A 16,762-nucleotide genomic window follows, 5' to 3' on the forward strand; every position below is an offset into this window, starting at 1 on the left:
TATGTCAATACAAGTTGGATTTTATCACATTTTTATCAGGGTTTAATATGTAATATACAGAGAAACCTTTTTTTATAAATTAGAAGTTTTGAGGGTCCAATGACTGTATCTGTACCTTTATCTGTTTATTAACATGCTTCGAGCTTAGGTACCCTGCCTGTCTTATACAATGAAGGGCTTAAAAAGGCAGTGAAAGTCATTTAAATTTTCTGAGATTCCTTCTATTAGGCATAAAATATTCTAATTATGCATATATTAGAGGACTTTCAAATAGTTAATAATATTATTTTATAGTGGTCAGTAGCATAAACTTTAGAGATAAATTAGATTTTAGTGGAAATCCTGCCTCTATAGATCACTTACTATAAAATATTGTGCAGGTGAAAGAAATTCTGACCACTTCAGTTTCCTCATCAGTACCATGATAATAATTTTTATTTCATAGGGTTATTGAAAAAATGAAACAAGTGTATGCTGAACACAAGGAAAATTTTCCTTATAATCTTAAAGGACATCTATAATTATATTAACCTTAAGGGTTCAGTTTATGTTAATTTTTCCACCCATCATTTCCTAATCATCTCCTCATACTTGCTTTACTAGACAGGGTTGTGTTCATCAGCTCTGTTTCACATGTTTGTTCTACTCACCTTTGCCAGTTCTTCAGTACTGTCTCTGAGCTTTAATTTTTCATTTATGGAATTGGTATCATAATTCTCAAATCAGATAGAGCATGTACAAGAGTTTTGCAATTTGAAAATGATATATAATGTGATGTATTATATCAAATTGCAGTTGATATTGGTCATCTACTCATCTACGTAAAAAAGCTTACTGAACTCGCAAGAGGTCAAGCTTCTGTGCTGAGTTCTCAAGACTAACATAGGCCCTGCTGTGAATGTGTTCACAAATAAGTAGAAAACAAAATCGTATATACAGCAGCTGTAATAGTGTAAGATATTCATTATAAGAATGAACATAGGATTACTGAAGTTGAACCAGACAGAATTCATCGTCCTGTTTATACATTAAAAAATGAATGCCCAGCTTGTCAACTGCAGGTTTGAGGGCTTCTCAACTTCCATGATAGTATGAGCCAATTTCTTATAACAAATCTCTCTATAGATGCCTGATTTTTAACTCTTATCTTTTTTTAGTGTCTCCAAACACCCCTATTTTTCTCCCCTAAAGTCAGATTCCATTGAATGACTAAATAAGAATAAAATTGATTCACTGCCAATTCAGATAAAAACTAAAGTATTTTCCTTAGCAGGTGTGAAGTTTTAGATGAATGTACGAAAAACTGATGTGTATACTAGTTATGGAGCATGTTTGCCATGAATTTTTTTTTTCAACAAAATTCCTTGGGGCTCCTTGCCATTCTGAATTCTACCGGCATCTTGTACTCTATCCTTTCATCTATCCCTGTAGTGAAAATGATGACCTTTTATTTTTAACTTCAAAAGACATATTCCCAATTTAGCTACCCCCAGGTAAAAATGACACAGAATCTGGTAAACTATTACTGATGTGAGAAACACTGATGAAAAAGCCATTAGCTTCTTAGTCATATCCTTTTATTATTTTGTTTGTATTCATAGTTCAAAAGATGCCAAATGCAAAGTTTACAGCAGTGGCTGACAGGGAGATTCTTTGCCAATAGCAAAATAGTTCAAGTGAGTTGTAAAATCTGCATGGTCAAATTGAATTCAGAGAAAGTTTGACTTACTCCTAGAGGCAATGATTAATTTTATTAGGGAGAAAAACATGACCAAGTTAGTCTACCAGACACAAAGTCTAATTTCATTGAAATACTGAAAACATTATAGGATGTAAAGATTGGTTCAGTGTGAATTCTCAAATAATAGCTAATGGTAGTAGAACACAAACCATATACTTGCAGTTAACAGCATCTGTGGGATACATTAGGAAATATAGTTGTATCCAAGAAAATATTGTCTAGACTTAACCACTAAGCAAAATTTTCAAACAGGTCTCCCTGGGGGCTAATGTCTATAGAAATGCGTTCAACACACATCTTTTCTTAAATAATATATGATGTTTTTGAACATTAGCTGAGCTTAGAGTTTTGAATCACTGTCAAAGAGTGAGAAGAGTAAATAATATAAAACTGAAGTTGAGCAAAATGGAGAAAAGGAGAAAGGAGAAACTTTTTGAAAATGTCCACCTCATTTATACTCTGTACCTACAGTATATTCATTATTTATATCGGTGTGTTTATATATTCATTACACAAAGAAAAAGATCATTGGCTTGAAAATGGGAAACTTAGTCACTGGAAATGAGAGTCTGGATAGACTTTGTCAATATTTTTGGAAGTTCCAGAATTCTACTTGTCTTTCAGTATGTAAGACTTTATTAATACAGAAATATCAGTCTATACTTTTTGTTTCTTTGGAGTGATGACTATCAAATAATTATATGAACACCAAAACCCATTCTTGGTAGAAAACAAAGAGGATACTATCTATAAAGTATATAATTATTAGGTATTGACTTCATGTATGTTAATATGACATCATTTCACTAATAAACTTATTTTATATCAACTGATATAATATTATTTGGAAATGCTAGAACACTATAAAATTTAAGGCATTATTACTTATAAATATTCTGAGAAATATTTCAGAGATATATTGCATTGAGTCATATGTATCTATCCTGTAGGATCTCATATTAAATGTAGGTAGGAATGTTTAGTGATTGTGGTTAGGGACATGGGGGAGTGAGAAATAATGCACAGATCTTTTTCTAATCTCAACTTTTAATATGAAGTAAGTATTTCATATAAAAACTTATATGCAATTCTAAAAATTATGTTAATGTAAACCTAGAAAAACTTATAAACATATACATTTACATTAGTGATGGAAGATAACAAAGAAGAGAATTTTTAAAATCCAAAAATATACATCTGTGTTGTTTTTGATTGATTCCAAAGTCAAGATGACATGTTTCCTAAAAAACAGAAGTGTGAGCCCTCTGATTTTTTTTCACTATTATCTTCATCATTTAGGTGCCCTTGAATTTCATATGCCTTTTATGATCAGATCATCCATTTATACAAACAATGGTAGCAGAACTTTGAGAGAAAATGTGTTTAATCTGCATATTAATTTGGAGAATGTTGCTCTCTTATTGATTAAGTTTTTAAGTGACAAGAAGTTTCCATTTTGCCTTTTATTTAGGTCTTCTTTCATTTTATTCAAGAATACATTGTTATTTCTCAGGGTTTATGTCTTGCAATATTTTTGTTAACTTCTTTCTAAATATTTTAATATTTTTGATGATGCAACTTTAAAAGAATTATTTCTTAATTTCATTTTTGAAATCATAATTGCTAGTTTAATAGAAATACAGATAAGCTGCGTAAGGTGGAACAAGCTGTAATCCCAGTGACTCAGAAGTTCAAGGCAGGAAGATCTCAAATTTGAAGCCAGACTCAGAAATTTAGCAAAGCCCTAAGGAACTTAGCAAGAGCCTCTCTCAAAATTAAAATTAAAAAAAAAAAAAAAGAAAAGAAAGAAAGAAAAGCACAGGGGATGTAGTTTAGTAGTAAAATGCCCCTGGGTTAAATCCCCAGTACCAAAAAGTAAAAATAAGTTTGGCGTATTAATCTTAAATACTAAAACCATATCGAATTTATTCATTCTGATGGTATTCCCGCCACCCCCTGGAAATTTTCTCTATATAAGTGATGCCATCTGTAATTATAAGGAATCTTACTTTTTTCTTTCCAATCTTTGCCTTTTATTTATTTGCCTTGCCTTATATCTCTGACTAAACTTTCTTGAACATTGTTGCTAATAATTATTTATCCCTCTTGTTCCTGATCTTAGTTAGAAAGCATCCAATTTTAACTCTTAAGTCCTATGATATTTGCTGTTTTTCACTGATGCCCTTTATGAGATTGAGGAAGTTTCTTTTCATTCCTAGTTTGTTGAGGGTTTTCATCATGAAAGTTTAATGGATTTTGCAGATGATTTTCACTGCTATTGAGATGATCATATTGTTTTTGTACTTTGTCTTATTTATATGGTGTATTGCAATAATTAGTTTTTATATACTAAACCAAGTTTGCATTTTTGGGAGAAACCTCAGTTAGTTGTGTTTTAATATGGTGCTAATGGGCTATTTAATTTGTTTGCAAGTATTTTGAAGGTTTTTCTGTCTCTAGTTATGAGGAATATAGCCCTGTAGGTTCTCCAACTCCTTGTCATGTCTCTTGTGGTTTTGTTAGCAAAGAACTATTGGCCTCATGGGATGAGTTAGGAGATGTTCCCTCCTCTTGCATAAGAGTTTATGAAAGATTTTGTTTAACTCTACTTTAAATATTTGGCTGAATTCTTCAAGAAGTTACCTGGATTGAACTTTTCTTTGTAGAAAGCTTAATTATTATTCAACTTCTTTAGTTGTTTTAACAATTTGTTATTCAGTTTTCCACTTCTCTTTGAGTTGTTTTCAGTAATTTGCGCCCTTTTAGAAATTTGTTCATCTAGTGTGTTGGAATAAAATTTTCATAATATTTTCTTATTATTCTTTAAATTCCTGTAAGGATAGTAATGATTTCCCCACTTCCATTTTTATTTTAATATTATGCCCCCTTTTTCTTAATCATTATAGCTAAAAATCTGCTAACTGTAATGTTCTTTTCAAAAAATCCCCTTTGAATTTGGTTTAGTCTTATTTCATTTATTCCTTTCTATTCTTTACAACTGCCTTCTTCCTGTTTAATTTGCATAGAGTTTGCTTCTGTTTTTCTAGAATCTTAGGCTAGAAGTTTGGTTTATTGATTTGGAATAATTTTCTTTTTCAATATACTTGTCTGCAGATTTAAACTTCCCCTTAAGTTCTGTTTGGGCTGCCCATCTATATACTTTCTTTTTATTTCATTCACCTCAAACTATTTTGTAACTCCCCTTTTTATTTCCTCTTGGAATCATTTGTTATTTAACATTTGTTTAATTTCTAGAAATGTATACATTCTCCAAATTTCTTCTGTTCTTGAGTCCAAGTTTATTGCACATGGTCATATATTTCAAGTAACCTATAATATATTTAAGTTTGTTCATGGCATAACAAGTGATCTTTATTTAAGAATATTCTATGCACACCTGAGAGGAATGCATTCTTTCCTCTCATTGCGTAGTGTGAACCATAGGTCTCTAGTAGGGCTAGTTGGTTAAAGGGTTATAATCATGTCTTCTCTTTATAAATCTTCTGTTTTAGTGTTTTATACATTATTGATCGATGAGTATTACAGTGTCCAAATATTTTCATGGAATTGTTTATTTCTATATTCAATTCCATCATTTTTGTTTCAGGTATTTTGGGGTTCTGTTATTATGTACATATATATTTATATTTTTGTGAATTTATGATGGATTGACATTTTTACTTTAAAATATCCTTATTTGCTTAGTAAAAATTGTTTCTAAGTTTGTATTCATGCGATGTATACCATAGTCACTCCAGTTCTGCTTTGAGTATTGTTTAAACAGTATGTCTTCTTATATTTTTTTATTTTTAAATTACTTGTTCCTTTGAATTTCAAGTACCTTCTGTATGATAGTGTAATGTTGAATCACTTTTACATACACTCTATTATTTTTGTCTTTGAATTGGAGTGGTTAGTTCACTAATTTAAAATAAGAACTCTTATGGTATAGCTATGCATTTTCACCCAAAGTTCATGTGTGAGACAAGGCAAGAAAATTTAGAGATGAACTGTTCAAATTATGAGAACCTCAACTTAATCAATACATTAATCCACGTGAATGGATTAACTGGATGGTTAACTACAGGCCCGTAGGGTATGGTTGGAGGAGGTTGATCACTTTGAGTGCGTCTTTGAGGCATACATTTTGTCCCCACTGAGTGAAGCAGTCATTCTTTGCTTCCTGAATGTCCTGAGCAGCTTTCTTCTTCCATACCCTTCCACCAAAGTCTTCTGCCTTACCTTGAGCCCAGAGGAACAAAGTCAGCCATCTATGGACTGAAACCTCTAAAACCTTGAGCCCCCAAACAGACTTTCCCTCCTCTAAAATTGTTCTTTTCAGGTCATTTGATCACAGTGGCAAAAAAAAAAAAAAAAAAAAAAAAAAAAAGCTAAAATGACTACTAATAAAGATTTCTGCATACTATTTTGTTGTTTTCTTGGTTTTTTTTCCTCCTCTCTCCTTTATTGCTGCTTTATTTATGTAAGATAGACATTTTCTAGTCTATTTGGTTCTCTGCTTTGCTTTGTATTTTTAGATCATTTTCTTGATATCTGTGTGAAGATTATAATTACTATCTTAATTTAAAAATGAGAAAAATGCAATACAAAAAAATCTTGATTCTTATTTTTTGAAATAATATAATATGGCAACCCTGGAAATCAAATATCACTTTCCCTCAGGATAGATTGGTATTGCTGCTTCGTATTGCTTCTGTTGATCACTTTTCTGTACTTCTGTAAAGTCTGTATCCTATGTCATAGGAGTCTACTGAAGTTCCTGCTTGATAATACTTCTCAGGTAATGACTGGACAGAGATTTTCTTGAATACCTTGAACCACCAATTCTTACAGGCTTGCTTAGGGTTTCCATGTCTTTGCTGGGGCATGTGTTCAGTAGTCCTAGGGTTAGTCTATGACTCTGCCTTAACCAATACTTGTTCCAACAGAGCCTCCAGTTAAGTCAGAAGTGAGAAATTAGGAATTTCTAGTATTTTTCCTGGGCTTACATACACATAACCCTTCTTGTATGTGTGCCCTTCTTATACATCCAGGAATACATCAGAGGATTATGACATCTTTTTCCCAGATTTTCTTTTTAATATTTTACTTAGCCTCTAGTTAGTCCCAACTGTCAAAGCCATTTTAGGTAGTTTTGGCATTAAGCTATTGACCCCGATTCTTAGCCACAGAAATCTTGAGAGTAGGGCTGTTTCAGTAGAGTGAGCTCCTGGAATCAGTTCAAAGAAAGACTAGCTGTTAAGTCCAACAGTGACAATCTTTGTGGTAAGACTTTATGGACCTAAAAATATTTCCTTCCTTCTCAGTAGCGGCTAGTGAAGCGGAGCTGGGGGAGGGGCACCAAAAAGACAGTCAATATAGATAATAAATAATTGAGTCTGATTGGAAGGTGGGGGCTAGTTGGAAAGAAAATCAAATGCTGTTGTTTCCCCATTCTCCTTCCCAAGCCTTTCCTCCTGCTCCTACTCTAACCTGTCACTAAGATAACTTGTCCCAGGGATTGTTCTTCCCTGCCGAGAGTTGTGAAAGTTATTCATTAAAGCCTCCGTAGTTGCTGCTCCCTTCCTATCCAGTATGTTCCACATTTGACCTTCCAGTCCACCTGCTTCTCATCTTTTGGTCATCCCCTCAGCATCTCCAGGTCTAGTCACCTACGCAGGATGGGGATAGAGGGGGAAGAGAGCAGGAGAACAAATAAAATCTAAAATGTACAAAAGGGGCAGGAAGCTCCCACTTCTTGGGACACCAGGATACTGCAGCCAGAATTAAAGACAGACAGTTAGGACAGATAGGTATTGGGGTCCAATTGAGAAAACGGAGGCCAGTTTGGATCCTGGAAGTTGAAGACTGCTCTAGGAGATTGAAATGTCAGTGCCTCCAGGGCCCTTTTATCACCAAGATTACCTGCCTATACTCCTCCCAAAAGGCTGCAGACAGGGATGCCCCCTGGGCAGCTACCTGTCTCAATCTACTCCATTTGGTCCTTCCCCCTGCCCATCTGCTTCCCACCATTTGGCCACCCCCTCCCCCCAGCACCTCCTGGGCCTACTCACATAGGCAGGAAGAGACATAAGCGGGGAGAGAGCAGGAGAACAAATGAAACTAGTCTACAAAAGGGGCAGGGCCTCTCATTTATTGGAATACCAGAATACCGGCCATGGTCCCCTTTTCCCAAATCCCGGGAGAAGTCTGTGTTACTAACTTTAAATAAAACCTGCTCTTTATGCTTGCTTGGTATGCTTTTCTAATGTTCAAACTTCAACATTTGAGGAAGCAGAACTTGTCACCAATAGCTGGCAGTATCAGTACCAGCTGTGCCCCCTTCCTCCTCCCCAGAGAAGTCTGTATTACCATTCTTCAAATGAAACTTGCTTTCTACGCTTGCCTTGGGCCTTCTGTGGTGTTAAACTTCAACAGTTGGGGAAGGGGAACTTGTAACCAGCAGTAACCAACTAGGATGTTGGTTTTTCATAGGTACTATGCTTGCAAGCTTGTTGGTCTTTGAACCTTCTGAAGGACTGGAGAGAGGAATGGGATTAAAGCAATTTAAATTGACACAAAACTCATTCTCCTTACTTTGCTTTGGCTGTATTTGCTTCTTTCTTTGTATAAATAATAACCTTTTAGATGGCTTCCATCCTTTATTAATTTCCAGAGTTTCAAAAATTTTATTTTCACAGTTTTTAAGTTGGTGTTCTTACCGCTTTTATGCAAAGATCAGATTTTCAAAAATTATTACTCCATCATTCTGGACCATCCTGTCAGAGTTCACCTAAATCTTTTGGTTTAAGAATATACATAAGTAGCTACTAAATACAAAACAGAAAAAAATCAGAATTGAGATGATTTTGAGGTTGATGTAGGAAAGGGGGACTGAGAGATGATTGACCAGGTACAGTGGCATATGCCTGTAATCCTAGTGACTCAGGAGGCAGGAGGAGTATAAATGTGAGGTCTGCCTGGGTAGCTTAGGAAATCCTGACCCAAAATTTAAAAAGCAGGGGAAACTGGGGATTAATAGTTCAGCGGTAGAGCACCCCTTGGTTCAATCCAGTAAAAAAAATTCTTGACAAAACTTTTGGTTACATAACTAAAGACTATGTTGAAAATCAGTCAATATACACTTAAAGTTTATGAATTTCACTGTATTTAAATGTTATACAAAAATATGAATAAATATTGAATTCTGTATATGAGTTCTAAAGTATTTAGGTGAAAATACAATAATACTTGTAATTTACTTGAAATGTGTCCAAAATAAGATCTAGAGTGGATAAAGGAACTGGGGGCAGCACATGCCTGCAATTCCAGTGGCTCCAGAGGTTGAAGCAGGAGGATCTTCAGTTCAAAGCAATTCATGAGACCCTGTCTCTAAATAAAATACAAAATAGGGCTGGGGATATGGTTCAGTGGTTGAGTGCTCCTGAGTTCAAAGCCCAGTACCAAAAAAAAAAAAAAAAAAAGAATGAATAAAGGAACTCATAGGTATGTGAAAAAACAAAACGTTTAGTGAGGTTAATGGCTCCTAGATATCCCCTATAAAACATGACCAAATTTGGCCTGGGGATATAACCCCGTTAGTAGGATGCTTGCTTTGCAGGCACAAGGTCCAGGGTTCAATCCCCAGAACCAAAAGGGGAAAAAAAGACTAAATTTGCCTTTGTGTTGAAAGAATCACAAAAAATCTTAGGAGTTAAAACCTACAGTAGAAGAACGATATTAGTTGATATTACTTTTAAACATACTTTAAAAAGAGCATGTCAGAGTACAAATGACCAGTATTTTTTCAGTATTAAGGACTCCTGGAAACATTGATAGAGAGTTTAAGAGATAAAAGTCAATCCTTGCCAAAGGGGTGCATCTAAAAATCCTTCAGGAATTGAGGGATTGTTAAAAAAAAAAAAAAAAAAAAAAAGAAAGGAATGCTGCTTTGCTTCTGAACTGAGAGAAGTGAAATTAGTATCATTTACAGCTCCATACAGGTGACATTTTAGAGGTTTTTCTGTAATAGAATAAAAACTTGAAACACTGCTTTCCATTTTTTCAGTCCATTTCTGTAAAAGTAAGAGAAGTAACAGATGAATCAGATATCAAACTTTTATGAGACCAGCGAACACAAATGGTTTAGTTCAAAGCTATGTAAAGATAAAATTGGTTCATGAGAATCCTGTGAGGTGAAGATTATACATAGCATCTAAATGCAATTGAATTAGCATACACTGGAAGCATCTTTATTTTTCTCAAACTTAATTAGCCCATAGTTTTAAAAATTAATGTATAGTGTGATGCCTTGTCACCCACATGAGGCTATTTGTCTGTCTTTTTCCCAACTGCTAGATTGTCATTTAATGTGATTGCATGATACAAAGCTTGGCTATACATAGTAAAAAATGTATCAGCAGTCACCACCACAGTAGAACCTATTACATAATTGGAAGCACAAAGTAATGCCTTTGGAGTTGAGAGGAAGGAATTGAAAAGCTGGCTTATCATGCTGTTTAACAAAGCAGGAAACAGAACTGTAGGCAGTAACACACTGATATCCCAGGTCATCCGGGCTGTGTGTATCTCTGCACCTGAGAAAGCAAATGGAGCCCAGACACACAGGGCTGTTGGAGTGTTGTTTAATCACCTTAGGAGATGTCTGTACTATGTTTATCCTGCTCTTTTTTATGAACAAATAGGAGGTCTTAGGAAAATAATGTACTGAATCTCTGGCTATAGAGAGGGAAGAAAAGAACTTTGTGAAAAGACAATTTAATAACTAGTATCTAGTACAGAAATAGGCATATGGCAGTGATTCAGGCAAAGTTTGTTGAATATATAAAAGCATGAATGAATTATAGTGCAGTGATTTTTCCACTACACTTATATTTTGAATAATGAACTTTTTTTTTTTAACTTTACAATGTTACAAAATCTATATGCGTTCAACAGAAATCACACTTCAAATTTTGAACTTTTATCTTTTCCCAAGCTAGCAACGTACAATAGTACTCTTGTGATTCTGGGCAGTGGTGGTGGACAACAATGGTCAGTCATCTGGGAGATCATAAGGTTAAAAGCACAGCACTCTACAGTGTAGTGTGTTCTAAGCTGTGGCATTAGGTACTTTAGGTGTATTAAATTCATTTTACCCTTAAAATATTTTCAACTTTTTGGTATATAACCTAATCATATGTCAAAGGCCAAATGATTATAAATTTCACAAAGATCTATGCTGGATTTTATTTAGAAATCAAAGTCTCATGGTACTAGGTCTCAAGAACCCTACAATCTACTAAGAAAGATAAATGATTATGCAAATCCAAAGTACATGTCAAAAATGATATGTTATAGGAGCATATGAAGTGTATATCATCTTGGAAAACTTTGTGGATTTAGAAAGGCTACTAAAATATTCATAGGGAGAGATATGGATGGGAAATTTAGGGATATGAAAGGTAAATTTAGGTGAAACAATGGGAATACAATAGATCTAACAAAACATAATTTTTTATTCAGTTTCATATAATTACCTGTAACTTGTAAAAGTCTATAATTCAATGAGATTTTGTTTATGTAGTCACTCTGCAATCATGACACAGATCATCTTAATTACTTATAAAATTTCCTTGTGCTCTATATTAGCAACATATTGGCACTAAATGAATTATCACACACTCAATGGGTTAAAACAACAGAAATGCACTCTTGACACTTGTACAAGTAAAATATTCAATTTGAATCCTATAGCATAAAACCAAGTTTTGGCAGGACTGGTTCCTTCTGAGGCTCCAGGGAAAAAATCTTTCATTTTTCTCTTGCAGTTTCTACAGCTGTTAGCATCCCTTCGCTTATGGCTACATGACTACAATCTCTGCATTATTGCATTATATTCTTCTCTTCCTCTTTCCTGTGCCCCTCTCTAACTCCATCTATGGAATTACAAAAGGCCCACCTGGTTATTTCAGTCTCAAAAGCCTTAATATCTACAGAGTCTGTTCTGCCATGTAAGATAAAGTGTACAGGTATAGGGTATTATGACATAGATATATTTTATGTGGGGGCTGGTAAAATTAGTGAGACTAACACAAGCATTTTTTATATCAGTTCCTTGTAACCATTGGCCGTGGAGATCATTGACTTGCTTTTTAATGTTATACTTTTGTCCTTGCTAAAAAGTTAAATAAATGGCATCATAGATCACACAGCAATCTTTTTCACTTGCCATTATGCTTTTGAGATTCATTCATGTTGAAATTATCAGTAATTTCTTTCTTCAATGTGGAATATTGCTATGGTTTGGATATGAAGTGTACCCCAAAACTTCTGCAGGAATATTCTGACCCAAGGTAATAAAATTATGAGAGCTGTAATCAAATCAGTGGATTAATTTGAATGGAGTAATTGGGTGGTAACTATAGACTGATAGGGTGTGACCAGAGGAAGTAGGTCACAGGGGTGTGCCCTGGAAGGGTTTATCTTTTCTGTGGTCCCTTCATCACCAAACCACACACAATTCCCACTTCCTACCAATCACCAGCTGAGAAGTTTTCCTCTACTATACTCTTCCTCCATGATGTTCTCTCACTTTGGGCCCAGAGCAATGGAGTGAGCTAACCATAGCCTGAACCTCAGAAACTATGAGACTAAATTTTCCTCCTTTAGATTTTTCTTATCAGATAAAATTTTCCTCCTTTAAGTTGTTCTTATCAGATATTTTGCCACAGTGACAAAAATTTGGCTAAAACAAATATCATTCTATTGTGTGGGTAACAATTTGTTTTTTCATTCAGCAAGTGTTTTAGTCAGCTTTTGTGCTGTGTGACTTAAGGACCCAACCAGAACAATTACAGAGGAGGAAAAGTTTATTTGAGGACTCATGGTTTCAGAGGTCTTAATTAATAGAAGACTGACTCGATTCCTCGGGGCTTGAGGTAAGGCTGAACATCATGGTGGGAGAGGTTGAGGGAAGCAGTTCACATCATGGTGATCAGAAAGCAGAGAGAAAGGTCTCCACATACCAGATACAAATATATGCCAAAAGCCATGCCCCAATTCCCACCTCCTTCAGACACACCCTACCACTTCAGTTACCACTGCAATTAATCCCTATCAGGGGATTAAATCACTGATTGGGTTAAGACTATGACCCACACATTTCTTCTCCAAACCTTGAAATGTCTCACATGTGCATGAGTTTTTGGGGAACAGCACATCTAAACCATAACACCAAGTGATGGCTTTTTGACTTCTTTCAAGGTTTTGGCTATTATGAATAAACTATTATGAATATTCATGAACAGGTATTATTTCGAAATGTGTTTGCATTTCTTTTGGTTAAAAGCAAGGCTATAGAATGTGTATGTCATATGGTCAAAGTATATTCAACTTTATAAAAACCACTTAAATTTTTTTTCCAAAGCAGCTGCATCATTTGCCTATTTGGCAATGTGTTAGTGATTCAATTGATCCTTATACCTAACAACATTTGTTATTACTGTTTACTTGTTTTTAACAGTTCTAAATGTTATGCAGGGGTATCTTCTTGGGCTATTAATTTATATTTCAAAGGTGACTAATGATTGACTCTCATTAGCTTGTTTATAATCAATACATAATTTACATGGTGTCTATTCCAATTTTTTTCTCATTTTTAATAGGGTGTTTACCTTTTTATGTAGTTTGAAAGCTTTTTATATATTATGGATACAGATTATTTATTAAAAATGATTTTCCAAATAATATTTGTAGTTTTGTATTATTTTATTAGCATTGTCATTTAAATTGCAGAATATTTTAATTTTGTGAAGTTCAATATATCTTCTTTCTTTTATATTTCATTCTTCTTGTCATTTCTAAAATTTAATTACCTAATTCCAGATAACATGGATTCTATTCTATGCTCTACTATAAATTTAACAGATTAAGCTCAGACATTTCCCACTATGATTATTTACAGCTAATTATTAATTATGGTGTGAGGCAAAAGCTAAGGTTCATTTTTTTTGATATAGTAAATTATAAGGAATAAAAGGAATATACTTTAAATAATATAGGAAAGTAAGAGAAAAAAACTTTCTTGAATAAACTTTATATTTTGCAATAATTTATATTTTGGGTAATTTTAAATTTATGAAATAGCTGCTGTGATGAGTAAATTTATATGTCAACCCTATAGAGTCATAGAGTCCCCCTGTAGCATTGTTTAAAACATTATTTATAGTTGTTTCTCTGAGGGTGTTTTGGTATGTGATTAGCATTTCAATTGGTAGCTTCAGTAAAACAAATTGTCTCCACATGGTGAATGATCATCTTGCAAACTTTGAGGTTCTGAATAGAATAAAAAGCAGAGAAAGGGAGAATTTGTCCCTTCTTCCTTATTATTTGAACAGAACATGGATCTCCTGGTCTCAGACTGAGGTTGACAGCATTGATTCTCATGGTGCTCAAGGTTTTGAACTTGGACTGAGTCATATTAATCCAATACTCTTGAAACAAGTCTTCTCTGAAATGAAAGTGTTTATTAAGGCTTTACAGATGCTAGCAAGGAACGTATAAGGTCCTGGGTCAAATTCCAGAACTAACAGCAGAAAGTCTGGATAGAAGTTGGAAATATGTCAGCTGGACCTAAGAACCAAGAAAATTTTTGTAATGAAAATTTGGGGAAGAAAGTCCTCAATTATTTATATTGACATTGTAGTAGTTTCAGACAAGAAGAGCAGAAAAATGCAAAGTGGACAAAGTTTTGGAATAGAAAAGCAGTCAATAAAGATAAATACTTCTTGCCTGTGGATGAGTTGGGGTTAGTACTATAGAAAATTTTACACATAACTAGGAGGCAATGCATTGTTCCTGGAGGAGGGTTGCCTGGTCTTTTAAGTCAAGGTTTTAACATACATTCAGGAATGTGGAACAGTCTTTTGTTGATTTTGGTCTGTCATTGTTAATTTGTTATGAGAGAAGAGTTGCCTCTGGAGAAGGTCCAAGGAGTTTCCAGAGAGAAGAGCAAATTCAGGACCAGAGGGCTCCTTGGCTTATGTGATGGCAAAGAATTTTTGCACACACAGCAGTCAGAGACAGAGACAGAAGAAAGCAAATATACATTCAAGGGAGAAATGAAGGCCATCTTACAAGTGAGAGACTCACTTTTGAGATTTTTGATTTACTGTTTACATTAAGATTTACTGATCTCCTAGGAATTCAGGAGTTAGAGTCCTGGGACAGAGACAGGTTTAGGGAATGACAGGCCTGGAAAAGTATATGGAACTTGTGAATTGAAATTGTGTTTTGTTGTCCTTCCTTTAGGTCTCCTTTCTACCTATCTTTATGCCTTCTATCCTATTTCAAACTGAATAATTTCCCTTATCATTTCCCTCTTCCAATCTCTGGCTATTGTAATTAATATGTACATGTCAGAAGTTTTCTTTTGTCACTTGTATCACCAACTTGTCTAGGTCATGAGTTTGCAGATGGTCATCACAGTATTTCTCATCTACAATAATTACATGAACAAATTTCTTATAAGACTCTTACAGATAAAGATATATACATTATATATGTTGTATGTGGTATTTATTTTTAACAACATATATAAAATAGTATAAAATATAGAATATGTAATGTTATTTTAATGTATAAAATATTAACACATAATACATAATTTTAAATGTATAAAAGATCCAGGTGCTCCTTGACTTGTGATGGGGTTTCATCCCAATAAACTCCTTGAAGGTTGAAAAATACTTTAAGTTGAAAATGCATTTAATATTCATTAAATAACACATAACTCAAGAGTACAGTGCACTATAGAATATTGATTGTTTGACCTCACAATTCCATGGCTGATCAGGAACTGTGGATCAGTGCTACTGTCCAGTTGTATCATGTATCACTTTCCTAGAAAATGTCCAAAGTCAAAATTTTGAGCTCACTTTCTAATGAATGTGTACCTACCACTTTTGTACCATTTTAAAGCCCAAAAAAAAAAAAAATGTGAAATCATCAGAATTTGGGGATAATTCACATATTTTATATATTTTTATATATATATATAATATATATGTACACACACACTAAAAATTATATAATACAGAAGCTATTATACACTATATAACATATTTTATAATATAAAATATGTAACTCCATTATATATAAATTTTTTATCCTATTAGGTCAGTTTCTCTGAATATGTACTAGTACATATTCTCTGACTAGTACATATTTTGTACTAGTACATATTCTGACTAGTACATATTTCTCTGACTAGTACATATTTTGATAGCAATAGTGTTTCCAGAGGACTACTATATAACAATGAGTTTTCTGAATTGGCTTCAGATTTTGTGAACTTGAATCTCTAATCTGACTAGATTTAAAGATTTTAATAAAAAAATTTCCAGTGTTAAAGAACACACTAATTATTCATGGCAAGATCTGCAAATAGAGTTTGAAAATATCAACATTTGATATTCCCAACTAATCATACAAAAATCAAGGAGGTAGGTAGATATACATTTGAACATTTTTTAAAAACTTTTATCATTGCAACTCTACATTGGAGACAAGGAATGATGAGAACTTTGAGACTCTACTGAACATTGACTCTGAACTGACACTGAATCCAGAAGATGTAAAACTATCATTAGCCCACCAGGCTTATGAATCTCAAGTTATCAATGGAGTAGGGGGTTTTAATTCTTGTCCATCTCACAATGTATCCAGTGAGTTTCTAAACACATCTTGTGGTTATTTTCCCAATTTCAGAATAAATTATTAGAATATACAATATCTGACAAAAATCTCACATTCGTTTCCTGATTAGTAGAGTGAAAATACTATTGTAGAATAAATCTAATAGAAGTTTCTACTAGGATTCTTCCTATGAAAATGTAAATGAAAAACAATAACACATTCTTAGAGGAATTTCAAAGATGAGTGCTATTATAAGGAAGGATCCAGGGGTAGTATTTTTTTATTATTTTATTTTATTTTATTTTATTTTAGTGTCACTGTGAC

The sequence above is a fragment of the Sciurus vulgaris genome (assembly GCF_902686455.1).
Source record: "Sciurus vulgaris genome assembly, chromosome: 10".
In the NCBI taxonomy this organism is placed as follows: Eukaryota; Metazoa; Chordata; class Mammalia; order Rodentia; family Sciuridae; genus Sciurus; species Sciurus vulgaris.